Below are 20953 nucleotides of genomic sequence, written 5' to 3'. Positions count from 1 at the left end.
AGTCTGTTTCTGACCGTTTGAGCAGACACATGCACATTTGTGGCCTGCTGGAGGTCATTTTGCAGGGCTCTGGCAGTGCTCCTCCTTGCACAAAGGCGGAGGTAGCGGTCCTGCTGCTGGGTTGTTGCCCTCCTACGGCCTCCTCCACGTCTCCTGATGTACTGGCCTGTCTCCTGGTAGCGCCTCCATGCTCTGGACACTACGCTGACAGACACAGCAAACCTTCTTGCCACAGCTCGCATTGATGTGCCATCCTGGATGAGCTGCACTACCTGAGCCACTTGTGTGGGTTGTAGACTCCGTCTCATGCTACCACTAGAGTGAAAGCACCGCCAGCATTCAAAAGTGACCAAAACATCAGCCAGGAAGCATAGGAACTGAGAAGTGGTCTGTGGTCACCACCTGCAGAACCACTCCTTTATTGGGGGTGTCTTGCTAATTGCCTATAATTTCCACCTTTTGTCTATTCCATTTGCACAACAGCATGTGAAATGTATTGTCAATCAGTGTTGCTTCCTAAGTGGACAGTTTGATTTCACAGAAGTGTGATTGACTTGGAGTTACATTGTGTTGTTTAAGTGTTCCCTTTATTTTTTTGAGCAGTGTATAAATAATCATAATAATAGTGCTAACAAATGCTAAAAAAGTACCAATGAATTCCCATAGCGGATGCCAGCTAAATGCTAACAAGCGGAAGGGAACGTAAATAAAAGTTCAACTTCATTAGCTGTGGTAATTGCAATATCTCAAAAAGGTTTGCTGCACACAAAACAAATATCAGGCAGCAGGGATCTTGATCTGAGGGGATTGATTGTCTCTGCTGCTGTAAAAAAAAAAAAGAAGCTTTATCTTGCAAACTAGCCACTTAGCTAGCAGGTAAGCAAACCAAATGCATAACTGGAGCCATGAGCATGACGCATCTTATATAAGTTAAACTTATAAGATTTTATGAACAAAATTTAAAACGCAACAATGTTACTGAGTTACAGTTCATACGGAAATGAAGAGGGACCGAGGAAATGGTAGTGAACAGCATTTCTGCCTCTGAAATATTCAGGGCACCAGTCACTGGACAGTAAACAGGAGCAAGGCGCTGTGGTTTCACCCTGCATTCACTAGGTTTAAGAGGCTTTCAGTGAAGAGGGAGTGTGTGTGTGTGTGTGTGTGTGTGTGTGTGTGTGTGTGTGTGTGTGTGTGTGTGTGTGTGTGGTGTAATGCACTCATGTATATTCCCACATACAGCAATGTTTCCTCACCATTATTTACCTGGTTTATCGGGGTCAATGCAAATAATCAAAGATGTCAGCTAACACCACCACGCCACCACCAGAGAGCTAGGCTCATACATGTTACGACTGACCTAGTTTCACTGAGTGTGTTGTGAGCGTTTCTATATAAGGCGCCCACTGAAAGAGAAGACTTAGCAGTACACCCAACCCCTTAGGAGTTTGGGCCGGCACGATACTGGGAAAAGGGTCCTGCCCCTTATCAGGTCAATGGAGCAGTGGTCCTTTGTATCTCAGTTGGTAGAGCATGGCGCTTGTAACGCCAGGGTCGTGGATTCAATTCCCGGGACCAGCCTTACGTAAAAATGTACGCACGCACGACTAAGTCGCTTTGGATATAAACACAAAAGCGTATTATATTTAGCAACGTACATGTACCGTCTGCTATACACTTAAGAATCACCCAGTTACAAATCGCCCAAACCATGGGTAAGACACATTCACATACTAACAATACAGTTCACTTTTAAGGATCAAATGACTCAAGCAAGAATCAAACAAGAGCAATGTATTACCTGTTGGTTCTTAGGAAAGCAACATCTTCAGTCTGTTGTTGTGCTTCTGGTTCAAAGTTGTAAGATCAGTACAACAGATGGTGTGAGTCTGCAACAGATAAGAGATAGATATTGAGTTATCAAGCAAACAGTAGAGAGAAAACTTCTCATGAGTGGCACGTGTAGCTTATTGTCGGACACAAGTCAAAGTGGCACTAGTCTCTGGGTGCCGTGGCATGCAAGTTGGAATTAAAATTACGCAATTAAAAGTGAAATGACAAGGATAGTCTACAACAACCATGAGCCAACAGGCTGCTGCTTAATATTTCGAAAGGAGTCAGTGTTGTAATTGTGTAGGATGGGGACGGGTAGCGTAGCTGGGTTTCTCAACTCCACCATATGTACATTCTGAGTTGGGTTGCACAACTGTGGGCGGAGTGTACCGTCAACTACAGAGTCGCTGTTAGTCGATACACCCACCGACGGTTTCCACGTATTTGATTAACGTTTTATTAAATAGTATGGATTTCCACAAGGAAAGAAAGGCAGGCAGCTACAGAGGACATAGGTAATTGTTAAAGAATGAAAACATGTTGAAGTATCGCCTGACAGCGGCTCGATGTAGTCGGAGATAGAGTCCACACGCTCATCTCCACGCAACTCCATTGATGTGATGTACATTGTGGAGTTGAGAAAAACGTGGCTAGGGGAAGCACAGCCTATGTAGCCTCAAATAGCCAACCCAGCTAGCTAGCGTAACGAGCTTCTCTTCTCGGTGTGATGCAATCAAAACAGGTACTATGTCATCACATTGGATGATGAATAACCTACAGTAGCTAGAGTAACTACTGCGTGTCAGCTTGGTTGCCGTGGTCGCTTTCCCTCCTCTCGCCACTCAGACACATACCGCACAGCCCCTCCCCCACCTGCTGATCTCTGTGTGCACATCAACAGCTTCAGTTAATAACAATATTTTATTTGAATTATTCTGCCGCTTCCCTCACTTGGATCGGATCTGGACACGATCGGGCCTATACGGGGCCAGGTCTGGTTGTCCTCGGGTCTGTTCGGACTGGGTTTCCAGATTTTAAATTGTTATTTATTTGAGTAAGCCCCGGGTCCATTTTGGAACTTGTTGGACCTGAGAAGACCTCAACAGAGAAAACAACCCATGGAATGATGCAAGTTGAGTGTGTGAAAAACAAGACAAATGTGAACCGATAGTATTCAGCTGCAGCAGCAGACATGGCTCCCAGTGGAAGTTGCCCTGAGGCACAGATCTAGGATCAGCTTACTCTCCCTGAATCCCTGAGACGTCCTTTTCCTGTTGAAAAGCGATATCCCAAGTATAAACACAGTGAAGTGCACACACACACTAAAGGGTAAAAAGAGAAAACTAGTGTTTTCTGCCAACTTCAAGGAGTAAGGCATTCAAGGAGTTGGCTTGATGGGAAGTCATGTCATCGGCCTTGAGGAACAATGAAGGAGGAATAGATAACAAATGAGGGAAAAAAAGAGACATCTTAGTCCTCGGAATGAGTGGAATTTTTGCATATGCAACATGGTTTTGAAACTCAATTTGCTACAGAGATTTTAAGAATGGTTTCATATTTAAAATATCACCCTCAATGTGAATGAAGTGGACAGGAAAGTGTGTGGTGTGTGTTTGGCAAATATGGAGTGGTATGTTAATCTTATTCAGATTCATAAAACATACACACACCAACATGCCCGCACACACACAATGTCATTTTTGTCAAAAGAGTGTATTTTCATGAGAGAGTATCTTTACATAAACACAGAACTGTCGGTCAAAGAGGCTTTTCAGATGGGGGCTCTTTGCACATCACACACACTTAGAGATAGAGTACACACACACACAGAGAGAGAAAACGCTGACACACTCAGCACTTTGCTGCGCGGCCCAGGCCAGGGGAAAGCCCATGAGGCTGGCTGTCTGGTTTATGGTTTCTCCATTTCCTCAAGACCGGGGTGGGCTGTGGAGCTAAATAAGCCACTTTACCCTGGGATTAGTGGGAAGACAGGTCTCTCCCTCACACACAGAAACACACGCGTGCGTAAACACACAAACATGCAGGCCCACAATCTCTACAAAACAGATTGTAAAACATTTTTTAAATCTTGTTGTTTTCAAAGATCTCCACTCATCTCAGCTTTAGAAACCCAATCAATAACTTTTACAGTCTCAGTAATAGAGCACTGCTTTTGAGACATTGCATACAAGGCTCCTCATTCCAATAGGGCACACATGTATATTTATATTCCGGACTCTGACATTCCTCATTCTACTTTAGAGTATATAGGAGTACCACATTATGAGTCATAGTACCCATAAATGGTTTCAATCATTTTTCACCACTCCTTTTTCCTCAGATGATTTTATAAACACTTCAAATAAGGGCTGTGTTTCATATAGGCTTATCCTGGTTTGACGTTTTGATAACCGTGTAAATCTCTCTAGGACAAGTTGCCTTTCGTCAATATGCCTGTATTTACCCTCCCAAAACGAAATGCTAAATGTGGCTATCAGAAGAAGAAAAAAAAACTACAAATGTCATGATGATCTGGACGAGACTGCCGAACCGAGGCAAAGGTAAGAATCTCTCTGGATTAACTATCTAATGTTAGCTATAATGTAGTAAAGTATAAATTGGCAACATCTCTTTAAAATTGACACAATACCTCTTAGCAAAGGTGTCAGCTAAAGAAGACATACAGGAGCCTGCAGGGATTTGTAGTCTTGCATGATGTCTACTTTGATGCTAATTGGGATTTTTGAATCTGAGCGTAAATATCAAATCGTCACATGCACCGAATACAACAGACTTTAGAGTGAAGCCCTTAACCAACAATGCCTTAAGAAAAAAAAAAAGTAAAACAAGTGTTAAGTAAAAAAATAAAAAAATAAAAATAAAAAATAGCTAAGTAGAAAATAAAGACACAAATAATTAAACAGCAGCAGTAAAATAACAAGCGAGGCTATATACAGGGGGTACGGGAACAGAGTCAATGTGCGGGCGCACCGGTTAGTCGAGGTAATATGTACATGTAGGTAGAGTTAGTGACTATGCATAGATTATAAACAGAGAGTAGCAGCAGCGTAAAAGAGGGGTATGGGTAGCCATTTGATTAGCTGTTCAGAAGTCATATGGCTTGGGGGTAGAATCTGTTTTGGGACCTCGACTGGGCTCTCATGTACCGCTTGCCGTGCGGTAGCGAGAGAGAACAGTCTATGACTAGGGTGGCTGGAGTCTTTGACAATTTTTAGGGCCTTCCTCTGACACCGCCTGGTATAGAGGTCCTGGATGGCAGGAAGCTTGGCCCCAGTGATGTACTGGGCAGTACACACAACCCTCTGTAGTGCCTTGCGGTCGGAGGTCGAGCGGTTGCTGCTGTGGAACCTTTTGAGGATCTGAGGAGACATGCCAAATCTTTTCAGTCTCCTGAGGGAGAATCTGCTTTGTATTTCACACTTCACGACTGTCTTGGTGTGTTTGGACCATGATAGTTTGTTGTGATGTGGACACCAAGGAACTTGAAGCTGTCAACCTGCTCCACTGCAGCCCCGTCGATGAGAATGGGGGCGTGCTCGGTTCTCCTTTTCCTGTAGTACACAATCATCTCCCATTTGTCTTGATCACGTTGAGGGAGAGATTGTCCTGGCATCACACGGCCAGGTCTCTGACGACCTCCCAATAGTCTGTCTCATCGTTGTTGGTGATCAGGCCTACCACTAGTGTCATCGGCAAACTTGGTGTTGGAGTCGTGCCTGGCCATGCAGTCATGAGTGAACAGGGGACTGTGCTCAGGAGGGGACTGAGCACACACCCCTGAGGGGCCCCCCCATGTTGAGGATCAGCGTGGCAGATGTGTTGTTCCTTACCCTTACCACCTGGGAGTGCCCCGTCAGGAAGTCCAGGAGCCAGTTGCAGAGGGAGGTGTTTAGTCCCAGGGTCCTTAGCTTATTGATGAGCTTTGAGGGCACTATGTAGAGCTGTAGTCAATGAATAGCATTCTCACATAGGTGTTCCTTTTGTCCAGGTGGGAAATGGCAGTGTTGAGTGCAATAGAGATTGCATCATCTGTGGATCTGTTGGGGTGATAAGACTAAAATAATGATAAAAAATTAAATAAATACATTTGAAAAAGTCACCTCATCTGCGAGAAAGATTCAGTTATCAAAATGTCACGCCAGGGTAAACCTACACGAAACAGTCCTTATTTTTAAGTGTTTCTAAAATCCTCTTGGAAAAACGGTGGAAAATCTATTGGAACCATTTGGGGCTCTATTGGGGGGCTCTATTGCTTCCCATTGTTAGGTATTACTGGACTGTTGGAGCAAGGAAAATAAGCATTTCGCGACACCCGCGATAACATCTGCAAAACGTGTGTACGCAACCAAGAACATTTGATTCCATACATCCATCTTAAAGCTACAGTATAAAAAAGGTCTCCAAATAAGGAAGCTACGATGATATTCCACAATGGAGCTGATACCCATATGAAACTGAAAGCCAATAGACACCGAAGCAACAGAACCCTGAACAGCTTCTACCCCCAAGCCATTAGACCACTAAATAGTTAAGCAAATAGCTACACGGACGATCTGCATTGACCCTTTTTGTGCCAACTCATCAGGAGTTTATTATCTGTCACTTTATCCCTAGTTATATGTACAGCACATACACTATATGACCAAAAGTATTGACACCTGCTCGTCCAACATTTCCTTCCAAAATCATGGGCATTAATATGGAGTTGGTCCCCCCCCCCCCCCCCCCTTTGCTGCTATAACAGCCTCCACTCTTCTGGGAAGGCTTTCCACTAGACGTTAAAACGTTGCCCCGGGGACTTGCTTCCATTCAGCCACAAGAGTGTTGGTAAGATCAGGCAATTAGGCCTGGCTCGCAGTCGTCGTTCCAATTCATCCCAAAGGTGTTCGATGGGGTTGAAGTCAGGGCTCTGTGCAGGCCTGTCAAGTTCTGAAATGTGATTTGATTTTCAACCTCATATTCATCATCTCTAGCACCATACCAGTGTTCACATGTGAAAACGGAGTGTTTCTACATAAAAAAAAAAAAGGGATACCCAATGACATCAAGTCTTAACATTTTAAAAACAATGATATTCAAAAACACAGATTTGAGGAAATGCCCTCCCTCTGGCTAGAAACTAGTTGCACGTTTCCCAAAAAAGATGTATATTTTTAAGAACCTTTATTTTTTTTTCAACCACAGATCATAGAACGTGTTTTCACATACAGACACTGGTATGGTGCTGGAGGTTGAGAAGTGGTGGAATGAAACCCAGAACCCTATGAGGAAGATGTCCTTTTAACGTTTCTATGACAACCACGGAGGAAGGCATGGCACACACACGTGCTGTCGACAGACAGGGATGGATGCACGCAAAAGACAACTTCCCTCATGAAGACAGAAAGGGGGGGGGGGGGGGGGGGGGGGGGGTGAGGGTATGAAGGGGGAAGTAGGCCAAATATAGGAACAGTCTAATGAGCTGGGTTCCTATCGTTACATGTTCTCCTCCACTCCATCCCATCTTTCACTTAATCCACATGCCCAACCAGTCGACGGCAGAAACCCTCATTCTACCTCACTGCTAAATTTCCCAGAGGCCCGAGAGGAGCAGTTTCTGTACTCGAGTGTGTAGGTAGGCCCTGTTCGAATAGGCTACTTGTAAAATGCATCTTCAGCTCCTCCCCTACATCACCATGTAGGCCTAGCCATCCACTAGATCCTTGCTTTCATCGATCCGATAGTGTGAGATCAGTGATGACCTCAAGTAAGGATGGAAGGGTGGAAAGATGGAAAAAGGAAGCATTTTAAAAGTATCAGAACTGGGCCTCTTGCTTTTTCCCCTGAGTGAATTGAGTGGAGCAGGTTGAGGGTCACCTTATCGCTGTGTTAGTCATGGACACGTTTGAAGTGGAGCTGAGGCAAAGGGGACGGCGTCACAACAACAGAGCTGATTGCGTCAGAGAGCAAGTCGATAAGGAGACTCAATCCAGCTCACTAAACAGAAGGCTAGTCGCTAGGCTACGTACATCTGGGTCGAGGGTCATGCTAAGGACTACCACTGAAGAGCAGAACAGATGTGGAATCATGGATAGAAACAGAACGGATTGAAATGGATAAGTAGCTATACATTATCCATTCTATTTTTGAAAATAAATTAATGTCTCTCTCCCTCTCCTGCTTTACTGTGTTACTGTGGGAATTACTGTGGGAATAAATATCACTGAATGCCGAAAATATTGGAATAAAGTAGGCTAATGCAATTGAAGGCATCAAACTATAGCTTACGGAAACTCCCGAAGCCATCCAATTGTTATAGAACATCTGAAGCAATGGCCGACCGCGTGTTCAACTATTTCCGCACCACTTCCCGCTGCTTCGAGACAAGCGTGGGGACATGTCTTGATAAAAATCAATCAATGTTTGATTTTTCTTTCAACCAAAAGATAAGTATGCTTATAGATTTTGCACCGTTGGGATACTGGTTAGGCTACAATTATGGTGTGGAAATGTTAGCTGAGATGAGAGGTGAGTGCTGCTGATGACCATCTTGTCTAGTTGGCTCATTCATTAGCACTGATCAGAACATTTTGCCAGCATGTTATGTACCTTAACAAGTGGATTATTTTGCTCTTCAGTCACGTAGTAGTCCAGGGCTACTCCCCGACCAAAGGCCTGTGACTAGTCTGTTTCACTGAATCTTGGTCTGTATATTTGGTTAATTATCTGGCTGGGCAAATAAGCGGAGGTGGCATAGCTCATCTGTTTGTCGCTGAATAGATGAGCTATACTATCACTAATCAGAAACATTTAGCGTGCAATAATGTAACCTAAAATCAAGTATAGACCTATTAGCTTGAGGGCGGTTGTGAAATATGAGCACGAGACTCGAATGCTTTTGAAAATATAGAATGCTATTATTTTCAAAAAAATAATTAGAAACGGTATCATGATGAAAGTACTCAATATAAAAAAGACCCTTTGCCTGCTCCCTAAAAAAGTGGAGTGAGTAATTAAGAGGTGAAAAGTGGGCTTCGTTTCAAAATATCACTTTACATGACAGCGGTTAACATGTTGCCGTGACGCAAGTTGTGGGAAAATTATTATTTGCATCTTATTCTGCTATATTTTACAGTATACCAAATAATTGTTGAATACTTGTTTCTGATTGGCTAGAAGGGCATTCTAGAATGGATATTAAAAACAGATATCTGTACACCTTGCAATATGTGCCTACACATGCAGACCGTACTTGCTACAAAGTTACGGAAAGCTAAACCAACAACCACACAACCAACCTCCAACGAGGACTGTGTTAGCTGTAGCTAGCTGGCAAGCAAGGCATAAGAACGTTGCCAGCGAGCATGGCAACGGAACATAAAGAACGACTGGGTCGCGTCCATAAATACTGAACTAATCGAACGAACCACTAGATCGCATCTATAGCAACCAAAAGATGATAAAGTAGGAATTTCCTTATATTTTTGAAATATATTTCAACCAGTAAATATGGGCTTATTATTGTTTTCTTAGGCAACTGTGGTATAAGTGGGATGAACAGCTTAAACAAATGCAACAGAATAAACGTTGCTGTTATTCTGGCTGCAGAGGTAGTGACTGTGTAGCTGTAGCTAGCTGGCTAGCTATCCGCAAGCAAAGGATAAGAACACTGCCACCGAGCATAGCAATGGAATATAAACGATCGCGTCGCATCTATAGCAACCAAAAGATGAGAAATGTGTGTTAGAGACATACATACACTTAGGTTGGAGTCATTAAAACTCATTTTTCAACCACTCCACAAATTTCTTGTTAACAAACTATAGTTTGGCAAGTCGGTTAGGACATCTACTTTGTGCATGACACAAGTAATTTTTCCAACAATTGTTTACAGACAGATTATTTCACTGTATCACAATTCCAGTGGGTAAGAAGTTGACATGCACTGAGTTGACTGTGCCTTTAAACAGCTTGGAAAATTCCAGAAAATTAAGTAATGGCTTTAGAAGCTTCTGGTAGACTAATTGACATCATTTGAGTGAATTGGAGGTGTACCTGTGGATGTATTTCAAGGCCTACCTTCAAACTCAGTGCCTCTTTGCTTGACATCATGGGAAAATCTAAAGAAATCAGCCAAGACCTCTGAAAAAGAATTGTACACTGGTTCATCCTTGGCAATTTCCAAACGCTTGAAGGTACCACGTTCATCTGTACAAACAATAGTACGCAAGTATAAACACCATGGGACCACGCAACCGTGATACCGCTCAGAAAGGAGAGGCATTCTGTCTCCTAGAGATGAATGTCCTTTGGGCGAAAATTGCAAATCAATCCCAGAACAAGAGCAAAGGACCTTGTGAAGATGCTGGAGGAAACGGGTACAAAAGTGTCTATATCCGCATAACCTGAAAGGCCGTTCAGCAAGGAAGAAGCCACTGCTCCAAAACCGCCATAAAAAAATCCAGACTACGGTTTGCAACTGCACATGGGGACAAAGATCGTACTTTTTGGAGAAATGTCCTCTGGTCTGATGAAACAAAAATAGAACTGTTTGGCCATAATGACAATCGTTATGTTTGGAGGAAAAAGGGGGAGGCTTGCATGCCAAAGAACACCATCCCAACCGTGAAGCAAAGGGGTGGGAGCATGTACTTCACAAAAGAGATGGCATCATGAGGAGGTACAATTATGTGGATATATTGAAGCAACATCTCAAGACATCAGTCAGTAAGTTATAACTTGGTCGCAAATGGGTCTTCCAAATGGACAATGACCCCAAGCATACTTCCAAAGTGGTGGCAAAATGGCTTAAGGACAACAAAGTCAAGATATTGGAGTGGCCATCACAAAGCCCTGACCTCAATCCTATAGAAAATGTGTGGGCAGAACTGAAAAAGCGTGTGTGAGCAAAGAGGCCTACAAACCTGACTCGGTTACACCAGCTTTGTCAGGAGGAATGGGCCAAAATTCACCCAACTTATTGTGGGAAGCTTGTGGAAGACTACACGAAAACGTTTGACCCAAGTTACACAATTTAAAGGCAATGCTACCAAATACTAATTGAGTGTATGTAAACTTCTGAGCCACTGGGAATGTGATGAAAGAAATAAAAGCTGAAATAAATAATTCTCTACTATTATTCTGACATTTCACATTCTTAAAATAAAGTGGTGATCCTAACTGACCTAAGACAGGGAATTTTTACTAGGAGTAAAAGTCAGAAATTGTTTAAAAAACTGATTTTAAGAGTATTTGGCTAAGGTGCATGTAAACTTTCGACTTCAACTGTACATACATACTCAAAAGTTTGGGGTCAATTAATTTCCTTGTTTTTGAAAGAACATATTTTTTTGTACATTAAAATAACATCAAATTGATCAGAAATACAATGTAGACATCATTAATGTTGTAAATGATTAATGTAGCTGGAAACGGATTTTTTTTAGGTGATATCTACCTAGGCGTACAGGAGCCCATTATCAGCAACCATCACTCCTGTGTTCCAATGGTACATTGTGTTAGCTAATCCAAGTTCATAATTTTAAAAGGCTAATTGATCATTAGAAAACCCTTTTGCAATGATGTTAGCACAGCTGAAAACTGTTGTTCTGATTAAACAAGCAACAAAAATTGCAGAGAAACTGAAGATCTCATACAATGCTGTGTACTACTCCCTTCACAGACCAGCACAAACTGGCTAACCAGAATAGAAAAAGAGTGAGGTCCCAGTGCACAACTGAGCAAGAGGACAAGTACATTAGAGAGTCTAGTTTTAGAAACAGATGCCTCAAGTCCTCAACTGGCAGCTTCATTAAATAGTACCCGCAAAATACCAGTCTCAACGTCAGTGAAGAGGCAACTCCGGGATGCTGGCCTTCTAGGCAGAGTTGCAAAGACAAAGCCATATCTCAGACTGGCCAATAAAAAGAAGTGGGCCTTTGTATGCCTATGTAGACAATCCATTTAAAAAATATTTAAAAAAAACAAAAAAAACACACGTTTCCAGCTGCAATTAGTCATTTACAACATTAAATGTCTACACTATTTCCGATCAACTTGATGTAATTTTAAAATAGAAAAAAACAAGGACATTTCTAAGTGACAACAAACTTCTGAACAGTAGTCCACACACGTCAAAAGTTGACACACCTACTCATTCAAGTGTTTATTATTACTATTTTATACATTGTAGAATAATAGTGAAGACATCAAAACTATTAAATCACGTAGTAACCAGAAAAGTATAATATCAAAATATTTGAGATTCTTCAAAGCAGCTACAGTCGTGGCCAAAAGTTTTGAGAATGACACAAATGATGACAGCTTTGCACACTCTTGAATTCTCTCAACCGACTTCATGAGGTAGTCACCAAGAATTCTCTTCCAACAGTCTTGAAGGAGTTTACATATGCTGAGCACTTGTTGGACCGCAGAGTGAAGGAAAACCAGCCAACTCAACCCAAACCATCTCAATTGAGTTGAGGACGGGTGATTGTGGAAGCCAGGTCGTCTGATGCAGCACTCCATCACTCCTTATTGGTCAAATAGCCCTTACACAGCCTGGGAGGTGTGTTGGGTCAATGTCCTGTTAAAAACAAATGATAGTCCCACTAAGCGCAAACTAGATGGGGTGGCGTATCGCTGCAGAATGCTGTGGTAGCCATACTGGTTAAGTGTGCCTTGAATTCAAAATAAATCACTGTCACCAGCAACACAAAAAAAAGCACCCCCACACCTCAACTTCTGAGGCTGGTAACGCTAATGAACTTATCCTCTGCAGCGGAGGTAATTTTGTGTCTTCCTTTCCTGTGGCGGTCCTCATGAGAGCCAGTTTCATCATAGCGCTTGACGGTTTTTGCGACTGCACTTGAAGAAACTTTCAAAGTTCTTGAAATTTTACAGATTGACTGACCATGTCTTAAAGCAATGGACTGTTGTTTCTCTTTGCTTATTTGAGCTGTTTGTGCCATAATATGGACTTTGTCTTTTATCAAATAGGGCCATCTTCTATATACCACCTCGTCACAACACAACTGATTGGCTCAAACCCATGTGAGAAATTACAAGATTATGTTAATACTTTTATTGCATCAAATGGTTGTTTTATGCAACAGAATAGAGGGTTCTTATAACTCTGTTGTATGTGTGAACTGAAAGTGGGCCTCTGGGGGATTTACAATGTCTTTGGGTGATACCACATTCCAGAGCATGAGTTAATATTTCTGGACCAGGGGGAGATGGTTCCAGTATGGAGTTGGGGACGAGACCCTGGTCTCTACACAATGAGGAAAATGTTTACAGCAGATACTGTCTGCTGTGAATTATAGGTATCTTTCATACAAATCTTAACCTTGTGACCCATTCCATACATCTGTTGTTTGTCATGTACACTGAAGGCGGATGGACTTTGCTATAAAATGCTGTGGCTGAAACCAGCTCGTTGAGTTCAGTGATCACCTCCAGGGGTGATTACCGACCAGCTCCATTACTGCAGGAATGAAATAATAAAGTCTGATTGTTTTGAAGAAATCTAAAAGTCTGAGGTGACTCCACCACACGCAATAATTCCACCACCCGCATTGAGGAAAGAAATTCCACAAATTAACAAGGTGCACCTGTTAATTGAAATGCATTCCAGGAGACTACCTCGTGAATGTGGTTGAGAGAATGTAAGGTGTGTGCAATGCTTTCAAGGCAAAGGGTGGCTACTCTTTAGAATCTCAAATAGAAAACACCTTTGGTTACTACATGATTCCATATGTTTTATTTCATAGTTTTTAAGTCTTCACTATTACTCTACAATGTAGAAAATAGTAAAAATAAAGAAAAACCCTTGAATGAGTAGGTGCCTTCAAACTTTTGGCACACACACACACATTTCAGGGTAGCCTAAGTGTGTCGTCTGTTTAATGAACAAAACTGTGTTATTTGGGTAGGGTGTGTAAATTGATGAGGGGGAAGAAAAAAAAACGTATCCATTTCAGAATAAGGCTGTAATGTAACAAAGTGGAAAAAGGGGTCTGAATACTTTCTGAATGCACCATGTATTGCATGCACGTGACCAATAGGGCCTAAACTATAGCATATCATAATCGCGTCAATAAATCTGTTAAACGCCGAACACCGTAACGGATGCAGATGACATGACAAACTCGAAACGGGGGAATGTTTGGTTGTGCAGGAGGAAGTCAGCAGTGTGGAATTCATTTTACTAAATTGTGGAAAATACTGGATAAAGAAAAAAAATAAAAAATTGGTGAAGAGCAAGCGTTGTGAATATTATGTATGCCAAACAGGTGCTGTTAGATTACAATATTCATTTTTCTGACCATTGGAACAAACACAAAATAAATGATAAGCTTAACAGAGAGCATTGTAATGTTTTTTGGGGGAAAGCCTTTATTACAGCAAAGACTAAAAACACTAGCATGAATTTGTGAATGCAATTGACGACATGGAATTGTTTATGCCAATTATTCAAGGGTCGGTTTGTTATTTTATACCTAAAATGCTTGATTGCATTTCAAATCATGAATGACTCATTTGCTGTGTGATGACATGAACGAAGGAATGATTGACACAGTAGCCTATATAAGTATTGAAATATAGGCCTCAGTAAGTTACAGTATAAAGACTAAACAGGATGTGCTCTTAGGCCTACAGCTCGATGGTGGTTATTACAAGGCTGCTATACTAACCCTACGAATGAAGACATTACTTATAATGATAACAATAACAAGGAGATCAAGAAAAATGTGAGTTATTCTAAATATAATTTAAGACAATTTGGAAGTGTAAACTATAAATAAATATGCAATACCAGATAGGCTGTTCTAACGAAAAGCCTTTATTACAGCATTGCAAAGATTAAAAACAACCGACGTGGTTGCATGAGGTTTGGTGCTCACGGAATCAGTAGGCTATTAAACAAAACACTCACAGGCAACAAGCAGGAGCCGTCTTATTTCTGTAGATATATAAAGCCAGGCATATTTAACAGTTAGGCTGTTGATGGCAGACCTAATTAAGGTGGGGGTTCCGCTCTCCTCACTTTTCTTAGATAACAGCCCTTGCCTTACTTTTCTCGTCTCCTAACTCCACTTCTGCCTCCAACATGCTGGGTAACTTTGCTATAATGCACATAGCAACATGGTCTAGGAAAAAGGAACCATTTCAACAGCGTACTGATGTTTCAGAACCGTGGACAGCGACCGCTATCTAACACGGGAGAAAGCGCATTTCTTATATAACATTATTTTCTAAGTGTTGGACCCTTGTTCTTATGTAATATAAGCAATATGCTTATTTCAATAGCACATGTCAGAGTGATGGACTGTGCCATCCCCACGGCCTCCAATGGATTAGTCCACCCAAACAGGAACGAATCAGACCGGTGTCTGAAGAAATTTCGGTCGAGCAACAGCCTATCGACCAGTCGACTAAAACGGGGTCATTCCTAAAGAAAACAACTATTCATTTCATGTGCATGGCACAGTCAAGTAGCATAATTCATCTCAAAATATGCCATTCTATTCTTTTGAAAATACTTTTATACTGATGTTTCTTAGGACCTGCCTAAAACGAATTAATGGATTTCTTTGTGATGTGTATATTTAATGGATTTATTCAAATAGACATCCACCCACTCCTAAACTTGCCTGCATGTGCACGGGAGATACAGTATAAAAGGCTTATCCTGGCAAGAATGTGGTAAAAATGGGACTATAAATTGGGTTCTAAAAAACATTGCCAGATTACACATGGGAATACTTGGAAACAGATTTTCAAATAAAATCACTTGGAGCTGATATCCTGGTATTTTTTCCCCCACCTGTTGGGAACACTGCCTTAAAGTCTGAAAGGGTATATCATTTTTTTTTTTTTACTTGTTCGAGAATCTTCTACATGAGAGATTCCAGGGCCTATATATTTCCCCCCCCAAATGTAAACTACAGTATTTTGCCATGGGGGGTGTTGAGCCAAGATGGTGGATTTAGTTCACTCTATTCTGTCTATATGGCTCTACACCACCAAGCCACCAGTGTTGTTTCTTCAAGCTCTCTGGCTCTGGCTCCCTGGGGATTTAGTGTCTTAAATCCCAGAGGGATTTGAGAGATTTGGGGATCTGGGGCAGTGGCCCAGTCTGAACAGCCTCACAGCCTCAGAATCAACTGAATGAAATAGGACCAGTTAACTATAGCAGTGAGCGGGTAAAACATTAAAAGGCTAGCATAACAACCTCATGGTACTGCCCTACTTACATAGAGTTACAGTTGAAAACATGTCACTTCTAGGGCAGGTACATTCCTACACTGAAAATAAATGTCCTCTTCTCCCCCTCTCTCCAATGTCTTTTGGATGCTATCAACCAGCCATTTATAAACCCTCTATTACAGGCCTACTCCATCTTAATTCTCACACTTCATATCCTTCACTAGGCCTTCAAACACTACTTCTAATCTCTTATGCTAAAATGTTTATTCTACTGCCATTTACTTTGTGTTGGTATTCTTTTCTTATTGTTGTTGCATTGTGGAGAAGGAACCTGCAAGTAAACATTTAGTGGACAATGTATACCGTGCGTATCCAATACGACTAATTAAACAAGTAAAAATAGTTGTTTAAAGTGCTACTTACAGAAAAGTATCTGTACTTTAATATTTATAATTTGACAACTTTTACTTCACTATATTCCTAAAGAAAATAATGTACTTTACTCCGAGTCCGAAAAGTATTTGTTTATGTTGAATGCAAAGCATTATCAAGAGAACATCCTTGGTCATCCCTACTGCCGCTGATCTGTCAGATTCACTAAACACACATGCTTCATTTGTTAATGTTAGTGCGTGTCCCTTGCTATCCGTAAGATAAAAAGAGTTAAAAAATAGAAGTGCCATCTGATTTGCTTTATATAAGGAATTTGAAATCATTTATACGTTTACTTTTGATACTTAAGTATAATTCAAACCAAATACTTTGACTTTTACTCAAGTAGTATTTTACTGGGTGACTTTCACTTGAGTCATTTTCTATTAAAAAAAAAGGTACATTTACTTTTATTCAAGTATGACAATTGGCTACTTTTTCCACCACAGATAAAACATGAAACTCTTCCAACGCTTTCACTCTATAAATGCTGCCCACTGTAGGGCTGACCAAATTTAGTCGACAGGCCAAGTTGGTCGACCAAGATTGTTTTAGTCGAGCAGTGGCAAATATATTAAATGAAATGTTATGGCACACGAGACACCTGTCTGATTCATGCCTGTGAGTGGACTAACCCATTGCGGAGGCCACAGGGATGGCACACCAGTAGTACATTTACCATTATTTCTAGCCTACAATGTTTGGTTATGGTAATTTCTGTTAATGCATTCATCATCATCACCACCACAGTTTTACCATTGTCATAGTGGGAGTGGACACGTTGTTTGCAGACCGCACAACCTAGGTTACACTTGTGAGAAAAAAAGGTTTGTTTATGTCATTCCATTTATAAGCTGTCAATGTATTAATTGTCTTTTGTTTGGAGCGCTCCTGTCAATCTTGAGTAAGGACACTGTACTGTTGATTTTATTCAAACATACGTTGTGTCTATATATGGAAAAATACAGGTTTAAACATTTCGACCAATCGATTGGTTGAAAGAACAGACGACCAAGATTTTTGTTGTTGTCAGGGACAGCCCTAGCCTATTGTCAACCTCCATCCATCTACCGCCATCTTGCTCCTTCCATCCAGCCTCCCCAGGCCAGCAGCAGTGTCCTGTGCTCTCCTGTAGGTAAAAGGTGATCCTGCTTGGCTGAAATCAATAGGTTTCCTTCCTGAATTAGTCAAGGTCCCAGTGTAAGGCGGGACTCTACACTCAGTCTAAAGAGAGTGCAGGATGTGTGTGTCTGACCCATTACTTTTGAAGTACGCTTTTGAGTACGTAGGTTTACATAGTCCTCTAAAAAAAAAGCTGCCATACATACCTATTTGAGCTGCACCAGCGACCATTGTAAGGCCTACAGCGCCACCATTTAGCAGAGTGAGTCTATAGAAAATCTATCCAGATGGGTTGTCTAGTGTGGAATTGACTGAGTTAAGGTTGTTATCTTGCTACATCTCTTCACGGGAATAACGTTATCTAACACCATTAAACTGCAAACAGGTTTTCCCCTCACCACAAAACAACTGACAATACATCCAACCTGAAACACAATGTAACTTGACACATTCAGGTGGCAAGCTAAGGTAGGAACATGGTTTCACCATTCATTCACCATTATCATACCAGTATATGGATTGTCATGTTTGGCACTGCCAGTGACTTTAATACAAATCTCCTTTTCCTCTGTATCACACTATAAAAGGTCTGACCTAGATCCTTTCCCCAAATGAAACAAGAAAGTGAATTAATGAATAAATCAGGAGGGTGGGGGGGGGGGGGGGGGGGGGGTGCTCCATATTCTCTGAACCCGGTGCCCGCCTCACTACTACAGTGTCTGGGTGGAGGGCCACAGCCTACCTGGTAATGATATAAAAACAGAGAAGTGGTGGCTTTTCAACACACACCCCCCCCAGTAAAAATCCCGAGTGGCGCAGTGGTCCAAGGCACTGCATCTCAGTGCAAGAGGCGTCACTACAGTCCCTGGTTCGAATCCAGGCTGTATCACATCTGGCCGTGATTAGGAGTCCCATAGGGTGGCGCACAGCATCGTCCAGGTTTGACCGTCATTGTAAATAAGAATTTGTTCTTAACTGACTTGCCTAGTTAAAAAAGGTTAAATAGATTTTTTTTTAAATACCTTGAAGTCTAACACTGAGTATGCGCTACAGTGAGTGTGTTTTATGTTGATCTGTGGATTTCTTGAACATTATAGGCCCATTTCACAGGAAATTAAGATTCTAGTTAAGAACTTCCTGTCTAAATCCAGTCATTCTGTAGAATCAGGTCAATGTATTAAGAAGCCTTCAATGACAAAGTCAGGGCAGAAATAGCAGTTCACACATTATCATTCACAATTGTCTACTGATCACATTGCATCCTATTTTTTTGCCGTGAACATCTGCTACATCCACCCTTCCTGCTCCGTCTCCTCCGCCACATGTTCTTTCTTTCCGTCTCTTTCTTCCATCCACCCCTCTCCGTCTTTGTAGCAGATTAGACAGGGTGCTAGGCCCAGACTAAATCAAAAGCCCTTGATGGCTCCACTTTAAGAGGACGTCACCACACACACACATATGGGCTGCTATGGAGTTCTGTAACACGTGTATCCTGTAGGACTGTGCGTGTGCGCGACTAATGTAGGCTAACATGTGGGGAAATTATTAATGGTCTATTAAATGTTGGCTAGACACCAAGACGTGTGTAGACTATCCCATCCAGGCGACCTCTATGCTGGTGCACTTGCGTTTCCATATTGTTGTATAATGCTCGATGAAAACTACTTGGTTCCTTTCTATGGGCTACCAGTAACTCCTGTCAATACAATGAGCCAGCCAAGGCAAAGTGGCACAGTATGACCCATGCCCAAAGACACAAACACCGTGTCTCATTCACTCTCCCAGACAGACACCCACCCACTCTGCTGTTTCTCAGAACTGACAGCCATCTATCCAATGACCCAGGGTGGCCTTCGTCTTGGTTTCTTTTCTTCATCCCTCTTTGCTTATCAATCTCATCATCATCATCTTCCCCTCTGCCTCCCTCCATCCCTTCCCTTTCCTCCATCCCACCATGACATCTTCCAGAGCAGAAACGTGACTGACCGACTCCAGTCGCCCAGTTGTCTCTCGTGTCCCCAGATGATAGCTCATCTCGGACATGGCTCTGACATGAGCATGACCAGCACACACACACGTTTCCCCTATATGCATTTAGCGGCAACGCATCGCCGATGCTAAATTGTGGCTGCCACACTGCTAAAATAATTACATGGTGCAATGTTATCTTAAACACCTAAAACCAGATATAAAATATAATTGAGTAATATCTTATTAGATCCTCTTTGAGAACTAACAAATCACCAAAATAAAAGCTAGACAGTCGGGGAGAATCTAAAATAAATCACGTTTCATTACATGAGGCCACCACTGATTTTGTTATGTTTGAGTTACTCAGATATCCCTAAGCGAAGGCATAAGCCATGGCAAAATATGTATAATTGCAGGAAGCTAGCTTTAGAAGTGGTAAAACGTTCTCTGCCCCATGACAAAATGTGTAGTATTACAGGGCATTTGCTTTAAAAACAAAATGTTGTCTCTGTGGCCAAGAGGGCCTCAAACCATGCCATTGGCCATGACCCCCTCTCAGTTTACTCACCCAACATCCTAACCTTAATCCTTAGGGTGGAACAGCACTAAAATTGACCTTAGTCCGGTGTCTAGGGAAAACTTAATCTTACGGACATAACCGGAAAAGCCATCAGGCGTCAAACCACATGGAACACACAGACCACATACTGTATGACCTCACTGGATCACAGGACAGCTCAGTCTGTCTGTGGCAGACAAACACAGACACATTATGAAACCACACTGTACAGAATGAACACACCCCAGACATGGCAAACCACACAGACATGAAGTATAGCCTACACCAAGGATCATCAACTAGTCAGCCGTGGGACAATTTTTTCTTGAGGGGACTATCGGGGTTGCCGGAACATAATTGAAAATCATTTGACTGCAAATTAACCGCAAGAAGCCAAAACAGACATGTTTTAGTCAAATATTTCTGTAGATCAAACCTGGCTTTGTATATGATCACGTGTCTCTATTATGCGTAGAAATACTTGGGAACAGATTCCAAAATTAAAATCACTTGGAGCTGATTTCCTGGTGTTTTGACAGTTTATGTCCAACAATGAAAATCCCCCCCCCCCCCTTAGGGGGCCAAATAAAACCACATTGGGGAACACTGGCTTACACAACCACACACTAGAATTGGATCACACACACACGTGTAACACATAATTTTTATGTGCACACATACACACTCTAAAAGTCCCCTTAACTAACACCCAGCCAGACATTGACTCATCACAACATGACAAACAAGGGTGGGGGAAACCTTATCGTCTGTCATCTAAATGCAAATGAGAAGTGCCGACACTCAGCTCACTCTAAAGAGAGA

At 41.9% G+C, this 20953-nt stretch overlaps 1 protein-coding gene across 1 annotated transcript in view; it reads right to left on the bottom strand.

Annotated features, from left to right (window-relative positions):
• LOC120055811 (SPRY domain-containing SOCS box protein 4-like) overlaps window positions 1–20953 on the bottom strand; it is an 86378-nt gene that overhangs the window by 56079 nt on the left and 9346 nt on the right. The window contains exon 2 of the mRNA XM_039003796.1: window positions 1802–1889. The gene's annotated coding sequence lies outside the window, so the exon portion shown is untranslated. The remainder of the gene's footprint in view (window positions 1–1801; window positions 1890–20953) is intronic.

The sequence above is a fragment of the Salvelinus namaycush genome, chromosome 11, assembly GCF_016432855.1.
Source record: "Salvelinus namaycush isolate Seneca chromosome 11, SaNama_1.0, whole genome shotgun sequence".
Classification (NCBI taxonomy): domain Eukaryota; kingdom Metazoa; phylum Chordata; class Actinopteri; order Salmoniformes; family Salmonidae; genus Salvelinus; species Salvelinus namaycush.
The sequence above is the reverse complement of the archived record's forward strand: the minus strand, read 5'-3'. Positions and strand labels throughout refer to the sequence as shown.